This window comes from Mustela erminea, chromosome 19 (genome assembly GCF_009829155.1).
Source record: "Mustela erminea isolate mMusErm1 chromosome 19, mMusErm1.Pri, whole genome shotgun sequence".
NCBI lineage: Eukaryota > Metazoa > Chordata > Mammalia > Carnivora > Mustelidae > Mustela > Mustela erminea.
Genome location: NC_045632.1, coordinates 4,369,847 through 4,375,504, shown reverse-complemented (window position 1 = coordinate 4,375,504; position 5,658 = coordinate 4,369,847). Strand labels below are relative to the sequence as shown.

General features: G+C 47.1%; 1 protein-coding gene across 1 annotated transcript in view; it reads right to left on the bottom strand.

Moving 5' to 3' along the window:
- Positions 1 to 4,700: 4,700 nt before the first annotated feature.
- The window catches only part of ZNF114 (zinc finger protein 114), a 35,801-nt gene continuing 34,843 nt past the window's right edge, over positions 4,701 to 5,658 (bottom strand). The window contains exon 6 of the transcript XR_004281128.1: positions 4,701 to 4,737. The gene's annotated coding sequence lies outside the window, so the exon portion shown is untranslated. The remainder of the gene's footprint in view (positions 4,738 to 5,658) is intronic.

Below are 5,658 nucleotides of genomic sequence, written 5' to 3'. Positions count from 1 at the left end.
CTCCAGCCTGGTTACAAGTGCGTGTGGGAGCAAGCTTGAGACATGGCAGTTTCCTCTACCTCCGGCCCGGAAGTTTATGACCTTTTCCCTATTCCCATTCATTCATTCATTCATTCATGCACTCATTTAATATTCATTTATTCATTTTAGAGAGACAGAGAAAGAGCGTGAGTTGGGGGAGGGACAGAGAATCTTCAAACAGACTCCCCACTGCACGGGGAGCCGGACGCAGGGCTGGATCGCACGACCCACGAGACCACGATCTGAGCCGAAATGGAGAGTCAGACGCTCAACCGACTGAGCCACTCAGGCTCCCTCCTGCCCCTCCCACCCCCTTTTTGGAGACTGTCACATTTCAGGCTCTAATGAAGACTAGGATGTATCAGTCAGGATAGGCTGGGTTATGCGGTAGTAACAAACAAGCCCAGGATCTCAGTGGCCTCGTGCAGCAATGGCTTATTACTTGCCAGTGTTACTGGTCTTTTGTGGGTCACCTCAGGGCTCTGCCCCACATCCTTCTTGTGACCCAGGCCAAGGGAACAGCATCTCTCTGGAGCGTTGCTGGTTCTAAGGCACTGGGAAGAGGAAGTGGCAAAGCCTCAGTGACTTACAGCTTCTGCCTAGATACGAAACATGTCACTTGTGCTCGCATCTTTTGGCCCAAGCAGGTGTGGACGATGTGTAACTTCAAAGAGGAGGGATGGTGGGAAGTACAGTCTGTCTGTTGCCTGGGAGGAGAGAGGGAAAAGAATATTTGAGGACCTCCCTAACACTAGGGTCATAGAGATAAAGCAGACTATCCTCTTCCTGCTGTGGGGTGGTTTGAGAGGGAGGGGGATTAGAACACTGTGGGTCACTCTTCTCCATGGAGACCTGTCCTGCTGAATTCCCTGTTTAAATTTAATCGGACCAAATCCAGACAGATAATCCATCAACACCCTCCCAATCAAGGAAGGTAATACTCTGTGCCTCACTCTCCTTAAAACAGGTTGATGGTAGCACAGGCCTCAAAGGCTTGTTGTGCGAAGAAATGAGTTGGTACACGAAAAGCTTTAGCAAAAGTGGGGTTTTCCTGAATTAGCGTATGTTAATCCCCGTCTTTATTTATTTAAATCCCCGTCTAGATTTATTTTTTTTTTAAGGTTCAAGCCAGTGAGGTCTAGCGCTGTCCCATTTTCGCTCCTTTGCTAGATCACAGAGGTTTTAAGGAACTTTTTGCTGCAGGGAGTTTTCTCGGACCTCGGTCCGGAGCTAGAAAAGAAGGTGTGGATTCCCGCTTTACATGGAAGCTCTAATGCCCTCCACATGGGTGGGGAGGCAGGGGATAATGTTGGGGTGCATCTGAGTTTGGCCTTGGCTTCAGTAACTGTCCAAAATGTGCCAATTAATATTGGCTTTGACCTTGCCTCTGGAAACATGAATTACCACTTACCTATTTCAGTGCAATAGCCCTGAACTTGTGGGTGTTTAGTGATGTTGCAATCACATAAGTTACACACACACACACACACACACACACACACACACATACACATATCGCAGGGTCAGTTACAGGAGCAAAACATTTTAATCGGACTTTCTAACTTTTGCGTGTGCACTTTCAATACGGGCAATCCGGAATGACAAGTTGTGTGTTCTCTACTGGTGAAATTCTATCAGTGCACAGAAGCATTAAGGTATATTTTCACCGCAAGACTAAGAGGCCGGTGGTACCCTTCATTCTTTTATTGCTCAAGTGGCGAATTCTTGGTGCAGAATTTTAGGTACGAAATTTATGAAGAAATTTCTAATTGAAGCACAAACATTTTAACGGTAAGGGAGTATGTTTGTCATACGAATCTAGGAAGGATATTACTTCCTTTTTGAATCAATAAACGGTTTAGTAAAATTTAAAAGACTAAGGGGGTGCTTGGCTGGCTCCTTCGGAAGAGCATGCCAGTGTTAATCTCAGGGTGGTGAGTTCAAGCCCCACACTGGTCATGGAGCCCATTTTTTAAGAAAAAGTAAATGAGAATATGAGGAAGAGTAACAAATTATGTTCTCTCTTAATTCAAATATTTGTAGAGTATTTTGGTGTACCTTTCAGACTTTTAAAAGAAAATTCCTGTTTCAGAATTAAGCTTCCCGGTGAGCCTGTGTGTGTCTGGGCAACCGGCAGGGGTCGCCACCTTCCACGCTCAGCCATTCCGGATGTTAGTTCGTACTTGTGGTCCGGGTACCATTTATTCCACGTGGGCTCACTAGTTTTATTTGTAAAATAATTAATCCATCAGAGTAATGGGATTTTAATTTCCCATAATACATATGGGAAAAGAGGAAAAAGCTATAGACTTTCTGATCTGATGAGAAAGCTTACTTGTATTTGTAGAGTCTACACGCAGGAAGTCAGCGAGGCAGCAGCCTGGGTAGCCTTGGACAGGTGTCTTCACCTCTGAGCCCAGTGTGAACTGGCGACCGCACAAGGTGGTGGACTAATACCGCTAGGGGGCGGTCTGGATGCTTAGCCCTTTCTCCACTGTAATCTTTTGTCAGCGGAAAAAAAACTAGACCTGAAGACGGGGCGCCTGGGTGGCTCAGTGGGTTAAAGCCTCTGCCTTCAGCTCGGGTCAGGATCCCAGGATCCTGGGATCGAGCCCCGCATCGGGCTTTCTGCTCAGCAGGGGCTGAGCTTTCTGCCTCTCTCCCTATCTCTGTCTGTCAAATAAATAAAATCTTTTTATAAAAAAATCATACGGTTATTTCCTGAAGCTATGTTAATGTGGAATGATTTCTTACTGTGCATCACGGTCAGAAAAGTCTGGACGCCACAGGGAGACGGGCCCCAGCCTCGCACTGATTTCCAGACCCCCGCCGGATGCACTCTCGAGAGCATCTCCCTTTCAGACGCGATCCCACCTCGCCCGGAGCAAACCTTCCCGGTCTCCTCGCGGCGCTGTGCTGGCGGGACTCGGCCGCCAGGTGGCGCGCGCCCCCCGCCGAGAGCGGGTTCTGCTCCTTCCTACCGTCCAGGCCCGGGTTTCCACTTGGTCTCGCATCGCCCCGAGGGTCCAGTTTGCCAGGGCTGGAGACCCTGGCCAGGAGTCCAGCTCCCCGAGCAGAGAGCGGCAGGAGGGCTCGGGGGGTCAGGAAAGGATGCGGCCACCATGAGTCCTACATCTCCCTTCGTTCTGCAATGATCATCCATACCTCCCGCTGTGCGCGGGACAAGTCACCGCTCCCAGAGTTTGTGTCCTGGAGGGGAGGACAGACGAGAACCCACAGTCACGACCCCGCCAGTAGGGGACGCCTCCCCACCTAGTGCTTAGAGACCGGTGTGGTGCTGGATAGCCGGGGGTGGAATCCCATCGGGCCCCCTAGATGGCTGTGTGACCTTGGGCAGCTTGCTTAGCCTCTCTGTGCCTGTTTTCTCTGCTATGGAACGGAAAATAGTGCCCATGGCACAGCGTTGTCGTGGGTATGAAAGTAGTTAATATTTGTAAAGCACTTAGAAGGGGCTTGGCATGTTTTTAAAACCAACTGTTACAAATTCCTATGTTGCACCTGTAGGAAGGCATGGGGCGTTGGAAGGAATCCCAAAGCCTCATTCATCCTTCCCTGCCTGCCACTCCTTGGAGTGGAGTCCAGGGATCCTGACTCCCAGGCAGAGTCCTTTTTCTCTACAAGGCGCTCCCTGGTCATGGCCTGGGCGGATGGGGAGGGGGCCTAAATGCACCCACATTCGTGGACAGAACAGTGAGTTGAAAAGGCAGATGGTGGGGCTGCACAAAGCAGGCCAAGCACGACAGCCCTCTCACCCACAGGCTGGGTCCCCTGACCCCCAGCTCCTCCCCAAACCTCCAAAGCTGAACTTAGCAGAGCTTTTGGGCGTCAGGCAGCTGTGGACACCCAAGACCTGTGATGTCTTTTACCCTCCTTCCCCCTTTCCTGCCTTCAGGGGTTCATTCGGGCATAATTTACCGGCTGGAAAAGTCATCCACTGTGAATATTCAGTGATTTTTCACAAACTTACAGAGTCGTGCAATTGTCACCACCGTCCAGTGTTAGATAATTTCCACCATCCCCAAAGGTTCTGTCTTGGCTGCCTGCAGTGAAGTTCCTGTGCTATCTATAACCCCAGGCAACCACTGATCTGCCCTCTTGTCTCTAGATAGGCTTCTTCTGGAAATTCCATATAAAGGAATCATACAATACTGTCCAGTCTAAAATGCTTTTTTTTTTTTTTTTTAAAGTAGTCTCCACGCCAAGCCTGGAGCCCAATGCTGGGCTTGAACTCATGACCCTGAAAGCAAGACCTGAGCTGGATCAAGAGTCCTACACCGAACAGACTGAGCCCCCTGGTGCTCCCTAAAACACTTTTCTGTTGAACTTAAGCAGATTGTACAACCCAGTAGTTCTATTGCAAGAGAAACCCATTCAGAGACTTATCAAAATTGGTTTTAGCAACAATGTTTATAATATTTACAATGAGATACATGAACAAAGGTCTCTTTGATGAATTTAACTAAAAAATAACCCACGGGACAGTGAAAATAAAAGAACCAACCATCTGAGCTAATCTTTCTTTCTCTGGGGGCACCCGGGTGGCTGAGTTTTTAAGCGTCTGCCTTTGGTTCAGGTCGTGATCCTGGGATCCTGGGATCCTGGGATGGGCCCCCCATGGGGCTCCCTACTCGGTGGGAAGCCTGCTTCTCTCTCTTCTACTTCCCTTGCTTGTGTTCCCTCTCTCGCTGTGTCTCTCTGTCAAATAAATAAATAAAATATTAAAAAAAAATCTTTCTCTGAAAAAAGCAGAACACAAAGACATATTCACTGTGCTGTCATTGTGTGTAGTATAAAAGTCAGAAAATGTATTCGGGGACTTATACAAAGGCAGTAACATAAAGATGAACAAGGGAATATATACTTATATGGACAATAAATTGGTATCCACTTGGGGCTTGCAAGTAACACCTGTAGGTACAGACCTATATTATAGGGCATTTAATAAATTGTGATGGACGTGGATGGTATGTGCTGATCCCTTTCTTGACTTTTTTTTTTTTTTTTAGATTTTATTTATTAATTTGAGAGAGAATGAGGGAGAGGAAGCTTGAGAGGGGAGAGGTCAGAGGGAGAAGCAGACTCCCTGCCGAAAAGAGAGCCTGAAGTGGGACTCAATCCCAGGACTCCGGGACTATGACCCGAGGCGAAGGCAGTTGCCTAACCAACTGAGCCATCCAGGAGCCCTTTTTATTGACTTTTAACTGTATGTTTACATTTTCATATACTTTTGGGGAGCCATATTTCCCAATTTAAAAAAATTAAAAGAAAAATCAGTATATAAAAAGCCATGCCTCTATATAGCTCTGTCTTATTCCCAAGAAAACATGAGATAAAAGCTTGTTTTGTTCTTTCCTTTAGACCAGAGCCCAGCAAAGTACAGCCGGTGGCACAGATCAGGCCTCTAAATTAAGAATGGTTTTATATTTTTAAATGGTTGGGGAAAAAAGTAACCAAAAGAAGATTTCGTGATATGTGAAATTATGTGAAATTCAGATTTCAATGTCTATAAATAAATTTCACATCCATTTGTTTACGTGTTGCCTGTGAAGCCTAAAATGCTCTTAGGCTCTCAGTCCTCAGCCTAAAGGAGATGCTCAAGAAGATATATCTGATTAA